The 14,843-nt window shown below is 54.3% G+C and overlaps 1 protein-coding gene, 1 long non-coding RNA gene and 5 other non-coding genes across 8 annotated transcripts in view; all 7 read right to left on the bottom strand.

The window, feature by feature from the left end:
- The window catches only part of LOC132471572 (myosin regulatory light chain 2, skeletal muscle), a 261,626-nt gene that overhangs the window by 183,889 nt on the left and 62,894 nt on the right, over positions 1–14,843 (bottom strand). The window lies entirely within an intron of this gene.
- On the bottom strand, positions 12,371–12,507 carry LOC132453123 (small nucleolar RNA SNORA16B/SNORA16A family). Its single transcript, XR_009524596.1, has one exon. It is a non-coding gene; the product is annotated as a small nucleolar RNA SNORA16B/SNORA16A family (small nucleolar RNA).
- Positions 12,702–14,034, bottom strand: LOC132471677 (uncharacterized). Of its 2 annotated transcripts, XR_009528890.1 has the most exons (4): positions 13,989–14,034; positions 13,279–13,309; positions 13,035–13,081; positions 12,702–12,821 (listed from the first exon to the last, which is right to left on the bottom strand). It is a non-coding gene; the product is annotated as an uncharacterized LOC132471677 (long non-coding RNA). The 2 variants fall into 2 exon arrangements; XR_009528889.1 differs by having other exon boundaries at positions 13,279–14,029.
- LOC132453149 (small nucleolar RNA SNORD88) lies at positions 12,888–12,977 on the bottom strand. The gene has a single exon (XR_009524620.1). It is a non-coding gene; the product is annotated as a small nucleolar RNA SNORD88 (small nucleolar RNA).
- LOC132453150 (small nucleolar RNA SNORD88) lies at positions 13,150–13,237 on the bottom strand. The gene has a single exon (XR_009524621.1). It is a non-coding gene; the product is annotated as a small nucleolar RNA SNORD88 (small nucleolar RNA).
- LOC132453147 (small nucleolar RNA SNORD88) lies at positions 13,386–13,473 on the bottom strand. The gene has a single exon (XR_009524618.1). It is a non-coding gene; the product is annotated as a small nucleolar RNA SNORD88 (small nucleolar RNA).
- Positions 13,625–13,712, bottom strand: LOC132453148 (small nucleolar RNA SNORD88). Its single transcript, XR_009524619.1, has one exon. It is a non-coding gene; the product is annotated as a small nucleolar RNA SNORD88 (small nucleolar RNA).

The raw sequence follows: 14,843 nt of genomic DNA on the forward strand, positions 1-14,843 counted from the left end.
GCCTGAGGCGGGGCTACAGCACGGCCGGCCCCCCCTCGGCCGCCGTGCCCCCCCAGCAGCAGCAGCAGCAGCAGGGGGTCCAGAGCCAGGCCCAGCGGGGTGACCGCGGCGCGGCACCGGGCCTGGCGGGGGTGCCTAAGGGGGGGCCGAGGAGGGGCAAGGTGCCCCTGGTGAAGCAGTCCAAGGTGGAGGACCTGCGGGCGGGGCAGGGCACCCTCCTGGGGGCCAAGGCGTCGCTGGAGAAGAGCTCCATCCCCATCCCCACCATCATCGTCAAGGCGCCGTCCACCAGCAGCAGCGGCCGCAGCAGCCAGGGCAGCAGCGTGGAGCGGAGCCGCCGCCCCCCCCGGGGGGGGGGGAGGGGGAGGGCCAGGCGGCGTCCCAGCCCCCGGCACCGCCCTCCACGCCGGCGCCCCCGCCCCCGTCCCTCCCCTCCATCCGGGCGCAGGACGGCCAGGACTTCACCAGCCAGTTCGGCGCCGCCATCGTGGGCGCGGCGCGGCGCGACCGCGAGCGCTTCCACGAGGCGCGGCGCCGCAGCGCCTCCTTCTTCATGTCGGTGGAGGACGAGGCGGGGCTGGACGCCGGCGGCGGGGGGCGGGGCCAGGCGGCGGCCCAGGGGCTGCTCAGCCACCAGGGGGGGGAGGCGGCGGCGGCCACGCGGCTGCGGCCGTCCAAGTCCATCGACGAGGGCATGTTCTCGGCGGAGAGCTTCGTGCACAGCACGCGCAGCATGCCGCCGGCCTTCGGTCTGCCCGAGTACGCCTCGCCCGCCCTGGACTACCAACCCAAGTCGGTGCCCGCCGAGTTCTACGGCGCCGGGGGCCGGCAGCAGCAGGTGAACCCCGCCTCCACCACCACCTTCATCCACCCGCTGACGGGCAAGGTGCTGGACCCCTCGTCGCCGCTGGGGCTGGCGCTGGCGGCCCGCGAGCGCGCCCTGAAGGACGACAGCCGGCTGCGGCGGGGCGCGGCGGACCACCACTTCGCCCGCCAGATGTCCGGCGTCGGCGGGGGTTTCCCCTCGTCGTCGTCGGTGTCCTCGCAGCCCCCGCCCATCTCCACCACCGCCGCCCAGTCCTCCGGCTCCTCCTACCTGGTCACCTCCTCCTCGCTGGCCGCCACCACGCCCACCGTGGGCCGCCCGCCGTCGCCCCGGATCCTGCGCGGCTCCGGCGGCGGCGGGACGTGGGGCGCCGGGGACGACGGCGGCGGCGGCGGCGGCGGAGGAGGAGGAGGTGGGGGGGAGCGGGAGAGGGAGGGGGGCGGCGCCCGCGAGGGGCTCAGGGTGCGCTTCTCCGAGGACAAGACGGTCCACGCCCCCCACTACCAGGCCCCGCCCCCGCAGCTCTACGCGCCCTCCTACAAGGAGCGGGAGAGGGAGCGCTCCCGGGAGAGGGAGCGCGAGCGTTCCCGGGAGCGGGAGAGGGACATGTCCCGGGAGCGGGAGCGGGACAAGGAGCGGGAGGGGTACCTGCGGAGGGCGGAGCGCTCGGCGGCGAGCGTGTCGGCGGCGGAGGCGGCCAGCGCCCAGCAGGCAGCGCAGAGCCAGACGCCGCGGCGGCCGTCCTTCCTGCGCATGGAGAGCGAGGCGGGGCCCTACATGCTGTCCCTCACCCCGCCCTCCCCGCCGCCCGCCAGCACCCTGGGGCAGCCGGGGGGGGGCGGGTCCGGGTCGGGGGGCGCCGGCGGTGCCGGCGGCTCCGGCCTGATGGTCCTGCCCCCGCCGGCGCCGTCCGTCGACGCGGACGACGAGTTTGTGTTCGCCGACCCCCTCCCCCCGCCGCTGGAGTTCGCCAACAGCTTCGACCGGGGGCCGGGCGCCATGACGCGCTACGCCCAGCGGGGGGGCCCCGGCGGCCTGGCGGCGGCGGCGCGGCAGCAGCAGCAGCAGCAGCACGCCGTGTCGGCGCCGGCCCCCCCGCCGCCCCCGCCCCCGCCGCCGCCGCCGCCCCCCTCCCAGAGGGAGCCCCTGGCGGGGGGCTTCCACGCCCACACGCCGCTGCCCTCCCCCCAGGCCGGCGACTCGGCCACCTCCAGCCTGACGTCCTACGACAGCGAGGTGGCCAACCTCACGCAGTCGGGCCACTCCCCCTCCCAGACCTCCCCCAACCAGCCCCCGCCCTCCCCCTCCACCCTGCAGCCCGCCTCGGGGGCCCCGCCCCAGCCCTCCGTCTCCCCGCCGCCGCCCCCCCCGGGGTCCTTCCACCGCCCCTTCTCCGTGTCCCACCCCCACCACCTCTACAACAGCACCCACAGCGGCGGGCCGGGCCGCTCCTCGCCCACCCCCCCGCCGCACACCATCGCCCCCCCGCCGGCGTACCGGGGGCCCCTCACCCCCTCCTCCAGCGCCGCCACGCTGGCGGCCCTGCGGGGGGCCGTCTCCCCCTCCTCCCCCCACCCCACGACCGCTAGCTGTGCCTCCGCCCCCTCCTCCTCCACCGGCTCCTCCGCCTCGCAGCTCCACCAGGACCGGACCCACAATGCACCGGGGGGGGGCGGGGGCGGGGCCCGGCGGCCCGGGGAGCGCCACCCCTCCCCCGTCTCCAAGGTGGGCGGTGGGGGGGGGGGGGAGGCGGCGCAGGAGGCGGTGGTGGACTCGGGCATCGAGGAGCTGGACAGCCGCAGCAGCTCGGACCACCACCTGGACAGCATCCTGGGCATGAGTGGGGTCAGGGGTCACGAGCGGGCCGGACGGACCCCCGCCGAGAATGAGCGAGGAGGAGGAGGAGGAGGAGCAGGAGACCTACTGGACTCCTACATGAGCTACCTGGATGGGCAGACGTTCGAGATGCAGAACGCCACCGCCGCCACCGCCACCTACCCCAAGACCAACCGCTTCCGGGAGGGGGGCCGCATGGGCGACCTGCGGCGGCAGACCAGCACGGCCCCGCCCTCCTTCCACTCGCACCGCCGACGCGAGGAGCAGCAGGAGGAGGAGGAGCTGGAGGAGGCCGACGCCGAGGAGGAGGACGGCCGGGGCCACGACGCGTACGGCCTCAGGGAGATGCAGAACCTGGGCCGGCCCACCTCGCCGTACTTCGACCGGCCGCGCACCCCCGAGATGAAGCCCCTGTGGGGGGACGGGCCGACGGCCGGGGAGGGCATGGGCATGGGCCAGGGCGGGCCGTACCACGACGGCAGGAAGATGTACCAGTCGGCCTCCAGTATGAAGCCCAGCATCCTGAACGAGCTGAGCAGCAAGCTGCAGCAGAGGAGCAAGGAGAGCTACCAAAGACCCCTGAGCCGACACAGGTAGGAAGGAAGGGGGGCCGGAGCCTGTCGTACGGGGTGGGGGTGTGTAGCCTTGCCAAGCCAGACCCTATCAGCCGCGCTCGTTAGGTCTGGAGAGTGGTGTGGTCGGTCTAGCCTACTCTGCAGCCGGTCAGATCACGTCATCCAGGGGACGTGTATCAGAGTGCTTGATTTAAGTCAAAACGTTTCACATTTTTTTCTTACTTTTTTACTTAAATTAAGTCACAAAAAATATTTTTAAGCTTTTACTGTCAACGCCTTTCTACTTAATCCAGGGGACCTGTATCAAAGTGCTGAATTTAGGTCAAAACGTTGAGTGTTTGTTTTTTTTTACTTAAATTAAGTAAAAAGTAATACTTTAAATTTTTACTTAAAACGTCTTTTAACTTAATTTTTACTTAAATTAAGTAAAATCTGTATTTTTGTGTTTTTTTACCCAAAAAATCTTAAATTAAGATAAAATATATATTTTCGAGTTTTTACTTAAGATATCTCTTTAGTTTTAAGAAAAACAAGTTGCCTCAAAGGGCACCAGGAGGTGCCACAAAGGGCACCTCCTGGTGGGGGGTGGGGGAGGGGGGTGGCGTGGGGGAGACTTTAATTAATTGAAGCGAGGGCAAAAGATCAGCCGCAGTGTGCATAAAAGCAAAGCACAGGCGGAACAAACAATTACAAACGTGTGGCACACAAGTGCTGTAAACAAGCACTTAAGCACTTAAGCACAAACTACTGAGGCTGTTTAAACGGCCACCCACGCATTTGCACCCAAGTCGCACGTTGACCTAAACGGATGCTGCCCTGGCTCACGGTTCACCTGGCGATTCGTCAGGTGTCACACACCTCTGTGTGTTGATACGGCAACACAGCGACTCTAAGCACCATGGCGATGCGTGGACGGGCCACACACTTCAAGAACCTCCATCAGTTGAACGGAAAACAAATCACGAATAGACACTTTGCTCTCTTGAGTTGATGAGGCGACTGACAGCTACAAGGACTGTCTTTTAATAACTTAAGTGATCCATTGTGACAAATGATTTTCCGGAAGGTTTTCCGTTGGGTGAATATGTTCCAATGCGCGACGAGCTTATTCCCAGTCCACCACTCTGCCTAGCTAGGCGTTCATTCGTTTAATTTGAAGGGAGTAATATGGCTGTTTGAACATCATGCAGCAAATACAATTACCTTTACCTTTAAGTGCTGGTCTGGGTGGTGGGGGCGGCAGTACTTGGCTCTACCAGAGGTAAACACAAAGAAAGCTGGGGGAACCACTGATCTACATCCATCACGCACTGGAGTTCACTGAGCAGTCGACTGAGCGTTGCTCATAGCCCAGCCCCTGGCGTCTAACTGGTTCTACACTAACATCTCGACGGGGTTCAGTGATCTACGTCGACTGAATGTTACTCAGAGTCCAGCTCCTCGTATGGAGCTGGTTTTAGATGTACACCTCACTGGGGTTCAGTGATTAGTCGAGCTGGTTCTAGACATCTCCATGTTAACCGGAGGTGAGCTCGTGCGATCGAGACTGGCTTGGTGAGGCTACAGTATGGCGCTTGTCGATTTGGGTCTGCCACACTTTCATAAGAGTAAGAACACGCACTGCTGGGCCCTCTGTTCTTTGTGCACCTCTTGAGGAGGTTGTTATGTGCAGGATCTGTGCGGTCTGCATCGGGGGTTGAGAGTCTCTATGCTTTGCAAATCTGTCTTTTTTATGCTTCTTTTCCATGTGTCTGTCATCGAGCAGAAACAGGTAACATAACCACTAAACATTACAGACCACATCCACTTCAACCAGTTATTTAACAAGCACAATATGTCCTGTTCGAGGATGGACTTGTATTCTATTCATCGTACCATATTGTACCGTATGGTTACGTAAATGATTATCACCCTCTCAGAATACTGATCTCTTTACCTTCATCCCTCTGTCTTATGTTGTAGCACGTCGTACCGTCATTGTAAACATTGTCACTGTACACTGCACTGCTCATTCTCACACATCGCATGTGTCATTATTGTATATACCGTTGTATAAAAGAGAGTCATTGCAACGTATATATCTTCTCCAGAAGGCATCGTTTCATTTTTCATACTCAGGCCTGTATTGTATGAGTCTCGAGTTTCCGCGAGCATCTTGAGAACAGCTTTTGTTGACCGACTGTTGTGCGGCCTGGTGTTCTATTGATAGACGAGGTGGAGACAACGCCTATCAACCACCAATGCGTGGCGGCAGTTGCTAGGTAGCGCGCACACTGAAACCGTCTCTCCGTTATCTAGTCAGTGTATCCCTCCCCGTCTTGGATTAAAAACCGTCCCCAGGGAGTTAGACTTGGGTAATGTCTTTGGATTAAGGCCATTGCAAACAGTAAGTCCGACCACATATCTGCAACAAAGAGGTCCATCCGTTCAAAGCACGTATGATTCGGAGATGTTCCGATACCATTTTTCCTGACTGATACCAATTCCGATCCCTGAACTCGAGTATCAGCTGACACCGAGTGTATACCGATACGGCATCTAGCATTTTAGCTACTAACACCGTTTGTTTTTATTGAAGGGTTCTCTTACGATGACGGCAATGTATAGTCGGTTCACTCACTGTCGACAACTCTTTTTTTTCAGACCAGGATGATTTACATTTATAATCTATAGTTGTAGGTTTTCTTGTAGTTAAGCATCGATGCATCCATGTTTTCCGACTTGGTAGCTCGATCGCACGTAGGTCGGAGATGACGGATTTCGAATCCGACTTCCACCTCCGACCGTTGACGAACGCAGCGTAACACTGCAGTGTTGGTGGTGATGAGCTAGTCAGGTGATGGTATCGGATCGGCACATAGACCTGCGCGCTCACGATGCTGCTTTTCAGACCGTATCGGAACAACTCTAGTATAAACCTCCCCCCCCTTCCCCTCGCCGGATTCTGGCCACGCCCCCTGTCTGCCTCGTGTTAACCCCCTCTCTCCCGTGACCTTCGACCTCCAGGTTCTCCGAAGACTCGGCCTCGGCCCTGAGCCCGCCCTCCGCGCGCTCGCTCTCCCCCTCCCCCATCTCCCTGTCCCAGCCCGCCCTGTCCCCCTCCCCCACGCCCTGCTCCCAGTACCAGAACTGGGCGCGCTCCCCCTCGCCCCAGCCCACGGCGCCGGCGCCGGCGCCCTCCCAGCCGCCGCGCTCCCACTCCCCGCTGTCGCCCACCGCCTACGCGCCCTACCCCACCTCCCCCAAACACAGACCCGTGTACCGGACCAAAGCCCTGGAGTTCCAGTTCATCCCCAGCAGGGAGTCGCGCAAGGCCGACTCGCACATCATGCAGCGCCGCCGCGCACCCAGCCCGCTCGTCTCGCCGTCGGAGCGGCCCAAGGCGGGGCCCCCGCGGCCCTCCTCCCTCCCCCTGCTCCCGACCACGCCCCTCTACAGCGCCCTGTACGACCTGCGCGGCGGCTCCGTCACGCCACCGTCGCCCGGCAACCCCCTGGGCGACCCCTACTTCTCCCCGTCGCCGCCGCTGTTCGCCCCGTCCGGCGCGCCCCCGCCGCCCAACGCCGCCCTGGTGGTGTCGCGCTCGCTCTCGCCCACCCACTTCCTGTCCGGGACGTCCTCGCCGCCGATGCACCCCCACCCGCCGCCCACCTGCCTGAGCTACCCCCACCTGCCCCCGCCTCCGCCCACCAAGCCCTTCGCCGCCAAGCCCCTCCCCTACTGGACCAAGTACGACGTGGCGGACTGGCTGGTGTACCTCAACCTGGCGGAGCATCGCGAGCGTTTCCTTGACAACGAGATCGACGGGACGCACCTGCCGTCGCTGACGAAGGAGGACTACCTGGACCTGGGGGTGACGCGCGTGGGCCACCGCATGAACATCGAGCGCGCCCTCAGGCGGGTGGTAGACAGGTACGACGGGCGGAGCGACATGTGCAGCCTACGACAGTAATTGGTTTTTCCTTATTAACATTTAGCATTTTGTGCTTTCTTCGTTTTTTTTTTTTTAAGTGCCGGTGAACCCAGATCGTGTTTTGGTCTGTTAGGGGTCTTGAACGTTGATGTCTGCGCCATTTTGTCGCACTGTTTCTGAAGTAGTACAGCGGTTTTGAAAAAGTGATGCTGAGACACTCATATCGTCATCATCAATCCTTTATTTAACCAGGTAGAAATTCACTGAGATTAAAATCTCTTTTACGAGAATGACCTGGCCAAGAAGGCAGCACCATGATAAAATAAACACAATCAATTGTCACATAAATTCTCACAAACCACACTCGGCACCAGTCAATGTATAGTACAAGATTAGGGACACGACTATGTATGAAAAAAAAATAAAAAATAATAATAATAAAAAATAAATTTAAAAAAAGTCGAACCATAAGTTTCTATTTACACTCCTAGTAAACTATAAGGGTATATTATAGTACAACTATATTGTTGCCCCTTATATACAGAACATCGCTTATAGGAACGTTACTGTTCAACGAATTTAGTATATAAGGTATAGTAAGAAAGTAATACAAATTTGGATCGAGCCGTAACCATGGGGACAACACCTCCCCCTCCTCTCTGGAACTCTCGGCCAAAAACAAATGTATTTTAATCTCCGTGTTCTGATTTGAGCCGGAACAGAGGGTTCACCCACACTTTAAAGGCAATGTGTTTATCACATTATGGTCGTGGGGTCACCCCACTTGTACACGCCACACCTCAATCTGTGTGTGTGTGTGTGTGTGTGTGTGTGTGTGTGTGTGTGTGTGTGTGTGTGTGTGTGTGTGTGTGTGTGTGTGTGTGTGTGTGTGTGTCTGTGTCTGTGTGTGTGTGTGTGTGTGTGTGCGCTCCCCTTCCTCCGCAGGATGTCCGGCAGCCCGTTCCCCATGTCCATCCTCTCCCCTCGGGACAGCCGGGCCGAGCGGCGGAGGGACGACGGGAGCCTGGGCTAGAGACCCCCAGACCCCTGCGCCCCCAAGACACACCACAGGGAGGACGGAGCGACGGGTGGAGGTCGGAGGCACGGGGCGAGGGTGGTGGACCTGGGTCGGGGTTGGGGGGGAGCTGGCCCTGAGCTACACAGGGTGGAAGTCACAACTGCTGCTGCTGCACTGGATTCAGGGGGGGGGGGGGGGTCTGGAGCTGGGCAATGGGTGGGTGGGCGGCAAACCATATAGCATCATAAGTACAACAAAGGAGGATAGGAGGCTAAATGAAGACCGTAGGTGCTGGCCCAAAGGTGGTGGTGCTGGCCCATGGTAACACGTAGAATCACACAAACACACATACGCACCTACGCACGTACGCACACACACACACACAAGCCGGGAAGACCCCGTCCACCCCCCCCCCCCCCCCCCCATCCCGTCCACAGTCAGAATAGTACAAGCTAGCTAAACCCAACCAAATACTGACGAGGAACCATCAGAAGGCAGCCTCCGTCGCTTAGCAACGGACGGGTGTGTCGTCACGGCAACAGAGGCGAGTCCACCAGTGACAGCGAAAGGGAAGAACTTCCAGCACCCTCATCCACAACCCCCACCCTCACCCAGCCCTCCCCCCCCCTCCTACCCCTTCTCCCCTGGGCCATTTCCGTTCAGCTTTTAAGGAAACGGATCACAACCACCAACCCTGCTCTTTGAGTGTGAACGATGCCCCCGGTATGTGTGTGTGTGTGTGTGTGGGGGGGGGGGGGGAGGGGGAGTCTCCTTTTTAACCGGACGAGAGACGACAGAGGACTCGGCGATTCATGACCCGACAGCGGTGAGACTTCCAGACCGCGGTGGGACCGAGAGGACACGCGGTCAACGGGGAAAACGCAGCCTCGTGATTGGCCCAGGTGGAGGAGTGTGACTTGTATGCCTGGGTGTGATTGGTTGTCTGTTTTTACCTCACGACCGGCAGGGCGTGGCCCTGGTTGACTGGACTCCATGTATTTCTCTACAGCTCTTTAAGTCTTATAACGACATCTATACAGACTGGTCACTGTATTACAGATTTGTAGCAAAAATATAAGTGCCCAGACCATGAACATTGAATAGTTTAGACACAATAGGCCTACACACACACACAGATACACACACATATATATAGACACATATATCCACACACGTGCATAAATGCCTACAAGAAGACTCACAGCTCACACACTTAAAGACACGTATCATACACACTTAACTATGTTTGAGTTAGAAATTATGGAAAACCTAATGTACACATCCATATATATATATATACACACACACACACACTATATGTTTGAATCAAAGAAGAGGCGGGTGTGATTTCAACTGTTTACTGAGGCCATCGGTGAGGACAGGAAGTAAACGTGGACCTGGAGAGAAGAGCGTTCGTTTGAAAAGAACAAAGACAGACTTTCTCTTCAGCGAAAGCCACACTTGCTGTGCCACCATTCAGACGTTCTCCTGCAGAGAGACGCAGGAACACTGACGAGGCGAGGGGGAGCGAAAGAGAAAAACTGCCATTTTCTGCTCTTTCCCGCCCATTCCCTCCTCAGACCCCGCCCTCCGTGCTCCTTCCAGAACAAACCGTCTCTCTCTCTACGGACACGAGCTCCCCCCCCCCCCCAAAGGACGGGTGCAGAGAGAGAGAGAGGAACAAACACTTTTCAGTTTTAATACTATGTTCTTACAACACTTTTTAAACTTTAAATGGGTCTGGAATACCGATATTGATATAAAGAGATTAATTGTTACTATTTAACATTACTGTCATCGTCCTTACTGTTACTATTGCTTCGGGGAGGGCGTGTCTAGAGAACCGAGCGTCTCCCAGACTGTTGCCTCGACGTGGGGGAACACACGGACGCAGAACGGGGCGACTGTGAGACGTTTTGGTTTCCATTTTTCGAGGAAGCGTGTGGTCTTGTGCGGCCGTGTCCTTCCGACGTACGCCTCTGCGTGTGAGGCTCAAGGCGAGCGGTACTGTTCACCTGACGCAGCACACGTTGTGATCCACATATCTATGCTTGGTGCCAACAATGCTTTAACCCATGTAGGACGACCGGGTAGTGATGGAGAGGGTGATGGAGGAGGAAGGGGATCCGGTCAGAGCTCTGTCTCGAGAGAGGATGGAGGCGACCGGGGAGGTGAATTTCACACAACTTTCGTTTCCGAGATATGCAGAGGGTGTAACATGTAGCAGTTGTTGTTGTGACGCTATTCAATATTCACACCAGGGCCGGACGCCCGTGTGTTGATCTCTGTGACTCGACTTTTTCATTAGAGGATTGGAAATGAAAACGATTAGACTCCCATCGCATTGAGTTTTATTATGCAGAATATCTTTGTATCCCCCCCCCCCCCCCCCTCTCCACACACCGCAATTCGCGTCTTTAGTTCCTCCACCATTTGCATTCTGCCGTCTCCTAGTCTCCCCGTCCGGCATTCCTCTCAGTGTGTGAGATCAAATATAAGGGCTCTCTCATGACCTACCTTAAACAACGCCTCACCTCTCATGCTTGCCTGTGGAGGCCTCCTCTGACGGACGCTCGGACGCCAGATGTGTTTTATATCAGGGCGTCGATGGGGGAGGGAGGGAGGAATGGGGGAGGGAGGAGGGAGGGTCGAGGCCGCCCCCATCCTCACCCCCCCCCCCCCCTACCCCCTGCAGAGGCAGACCACCGCATCGTTTCTACATCTCCGTTTGCGTACTGTGCGCGTGCTCACAAGCCATTGATCAACGATCAGAGATTATATATAACAGGTATATCTATTTTTCTGTGGCTGTAAAAGGCCGGTAGTCTAGGAGAGATACATATTGAAATGCGATTTGTCTAGCAATAAGGACGATGAAAGTAATGGTCATCCTAATTATGGTTTTAAGATGTGAAAAATGTCTCAAAAGTTCTACAGAATCTCTGTCTTCCAAATGTTTGACATGAAAATGGTTTCGATGTGTTTGTTATTTAACTGCTCTGCCTTCTATACAGTTTGACCTAGTTTTGTTTTCAATCTATTCCCTTTCCCTTCGTTGAACAGACAGTGTCGATAACAACCCCAGTATTCAAATATCCTCTGGTCCAAATCTGTTGTTGCAGAGATGAGCCTTTAAGTTTATTAATATCTCGGCTATTAATAACTTAATTGCTTATAGCGAGAACTGACATTTTTCGCCCTTATTGCTTGTCCCAATGATCATTGTAACCCTAGGCAACACATATTACATGCTTAAAGGGTTAATATTGTAAAATGTGTTGCACCTGGGGCTTGTTATATCCAACTACCTGTTGGCTGGATTGAGGCCAGGTTAAAGGGCCGGTTTCCCCAAGTGAGAAAATAAATGACTTTCTATATTGAAGTCCTTACACACAAATGAAAAAAATCCTGTTTTTGTATCGCTACCCCTTCATCTTGGGTACCTTGTGAGGAGAACTAATAGGCAGCCCCTTTGTTGCTAGAAATATTCCAGATCGGTCTCACTGTATAGAAAGCACTTAATTTATTTTAAGAGGTCTTTTAAAGATATGAACTGATAAAGGTATAACGGAATATATGTATGTGATATACATATGCGCACATTCATATAAACAAATTTCAAATGTTTTAAGAGATTAAATTGTTAGAATTATAATAAAGATGAAGAAACAAGTCATCACCATCTATTCAATCCTGCTGAAATGTGTGAAGAAGCAAATTTGAAAATAATGTCTAGTGGTATAACAATGTATAGCGTTATCATTCCTACATTTTCAGCCAGGGTTTCTTTCAGCCCAACTTTACACAGGATCCTTGCAAACCGTGTTCCCTACACAATTGAACTGTCTTGCTAAATCGGAATCATTCAGATATTCCCAGACGTTCAGAAACATTTCAGCAAAACTGAGTGTTTCTGTAGTGTAGCTGAATATTCAGTTCATATTACACTGAATTCGTTTTTATGATGTAATCTTCATCGATTTCGACCAAATAGCTCGTAAACATTCGATAATGCCCTCACGGCAGCCAACCGTTCATAGCCCAAATGATTTTTAATTAGTTCAAACTTCAATTGATAACTCATCTGACATGGCAACTCCAAGGCTGTACAATTTCCTTTGAGAGAATCTTACTCTTGGGTTACTTTGAGATTCAGCATAACTAAAGGCTAATCAAACTTCAACGTAAAATAGACCTCAGAACTTTGTTCTTCCCCTATATGTTGCTGAAAGGTATTAAGGAACCAAACAGCGACCGTCAGTGAAAGTCATTATGTATGGCAACCTGATGGCTGTCCGTTGCTACAGGAGAAGCATGGACAGCTTGGGTAGGTGCCTGAATTAATTGCTTTTTCATTCGAGCAGATTTTATTGTCTAGGCCTGCGTAATGTCTGATATTAGTCAAGACAACAATGCTCTGTGCGTAACCCTTTATGGTCAATGGATAGAGATGTACTTAAATTGTAAGTTTCTAAATATTACTCAAGTGTCAATAGAAATACATTGCCCCTCCCGTAATAAAAGACACATTAGTTACAAAGATAGTTTTATTCAAAGAAATATTGGCATTATTTGGATATACAAAATACGCGGCATTATTTGGATGCACTTTCAGCGATCACTCACTAGATGGCGCCATTGAAGATACAGCATCTGCAAGCACAAGACATGGATCAGAACACGAAGTATGACCGTGCAAAAGCGGGTAATCCGCATGTAATTTCCATCAGGCCCTGCCTTGTCAGGGGCAGGGTGGCACGTTATCCTCAGATTAAATCAGAGCCCAGTGCAAAGACATCACAAGAAACTGCAGGGCCTTCTAACATGCCTGCAAATGAAGGAATCTGGAGCATCACGAGTACTGACCTGATGTTTGATGTTAACAGTCAGCTCATGGCACTAAGTCACACGTCCTGCAAGACGAAGAAAAGCACGTTAATAGTCATCCATGAGGTACGTAAGGCCAAGTCACTGCATCCATGTTATCCTCAGTCTCTGGATTGTCAAGTCCAGAGAGGCACGCTATCCACAGAGTTTCAGAGCCCAGTGCAAAGACATCATAAGAAAATAATACAAGCTTACTCCCGTAAAACCAAACATCCATACTAACCTCAGAGATCCTTGGTGGCCTGATCCACTTCCTGCAAGACAAGGAGAAGGTCAGCGTGTTAGTGAGATGCCATGAGGCGCCACTAGGCTAGGCTAACACCTGTAGCTAGTTTCCTCAGTCTCCGGATTGTCAAGTCCAGAGAGGCACGTTATCCACATGGTTTCAGAGCCCAGTGCAAAGACATCATAAGAAAATAATAATACAAGCTTACTCCCGTAAAACCAAACATCCATACTAACCTCAGAGATCCTTGATGGCCTGATCCACTTCCTGCAAGACAAGGAGAAGGTCAGCGTGTTAGTGAGATGCCATGAGGCGCCACTAGGCTAGGCTAACACCTGTAGCTAGTCTCCTCAGTCTCCGGATTGTCAAGTCCAGAGAGGCACGTTATCCACATGGTTTCAGAGCCCAGTGCAAAGACATCACAGGAGAGGGCCCATGCATTGATGGACGCTGTAAAGTAGAGTTGGTCTACAGGAGAAGATGGCTTGGAAATAGTCCAACACGAGGCTATCTGATGTAGCTACCTAGCTAGAATGATGCTAACGTTAGCCGGTCACATGTGCAGTTAACTGGTCCAGAATCCATAATACAGCTCAATAAATAATTAATAAGCACGTCATTGACAATATTCTTAACATGATTATCAAACAAAACGATAATTAAAGGAACTCTCGCAGTAGATGGTTGAGAGGGAGCTTGATGCTTACCAACTAGACACATTCCTGGATGACGAGACAACGATGCCGGGCGGGATGGCCCTTTATATACGTCTCTCACGAAGGACCCAAGATAGGACCCGTTTATGTGCCTCTCTAAAAATAACATGTGTGGTACAAATTTATTGGAATATAACTAAAAACATAGGGGGAAAATACCTTGTGTGCATGATACATTAATAGTAAAAAACTCTAGCCTATAGCCTAGTGTTTTAAGAATAGTATACTAATACTGTAATACAAACAACGACAGTTAGTACAATCTGCCGAGGGCCTATATATAGGTCTCACAAATGCACATTTGAGACTCGGTTACGGGCTGTGCCCTGCAATGCGATGTGAGAAGAACAAACAAAAGCAAACTGTTGTTCTGGGCAGTTCACAGAGGCCTGGTGTGGACAGTGCAGCACCTGTCTGGTTATTAGATGACATGTCTTGGCAAGAGCCTGGCAATTACAACATAACTTTGGTTGTATGTCACTGGCAGCAGATGTGCTGTATGCACGGCTACTGTTGAGGAGTCCTCTACTTCAAGTTACACTCACAGACACACAGACACCCACAGACGCACATAAATCTGGACGGTTCTGCCAGCTATGGCATGTGGCCTGCCGATCTAGTCTGGATGCGGTGGTGTGTGTGTGTGCGTGTGTGCGTGTGTGTGTGCGTGTGCGTGTGTGTGTGCGTGTGCGTGTGTGTGTGCGTGTGCGTGTGCGTGTGTGTGTGTGTGTGTGTGTGTGTCGCTGTGTGTGGTTTGTAAAGAAACTGAAGTCTCTTCTTATCTCCTCTAAGTACTCATTGTGGTCTAACAGAAGTGTGTCAATATCCGGGCAAATGTAATCAAAA

This window comes from Gadus macrocephalus, chromosome 2 (assembly GCF_031168955.1).
Source record: "Gadus macrocephalus chromosome 2, ASM3116895v1".
In the NCBI taxonomy this organism is placed as follows: domain Eukaryota; kingdom Metazoa; phylum Chordata; class Actinopteri; order Gadiformes; family Gadidae; genus Gadus; species Gadus macrocephalus.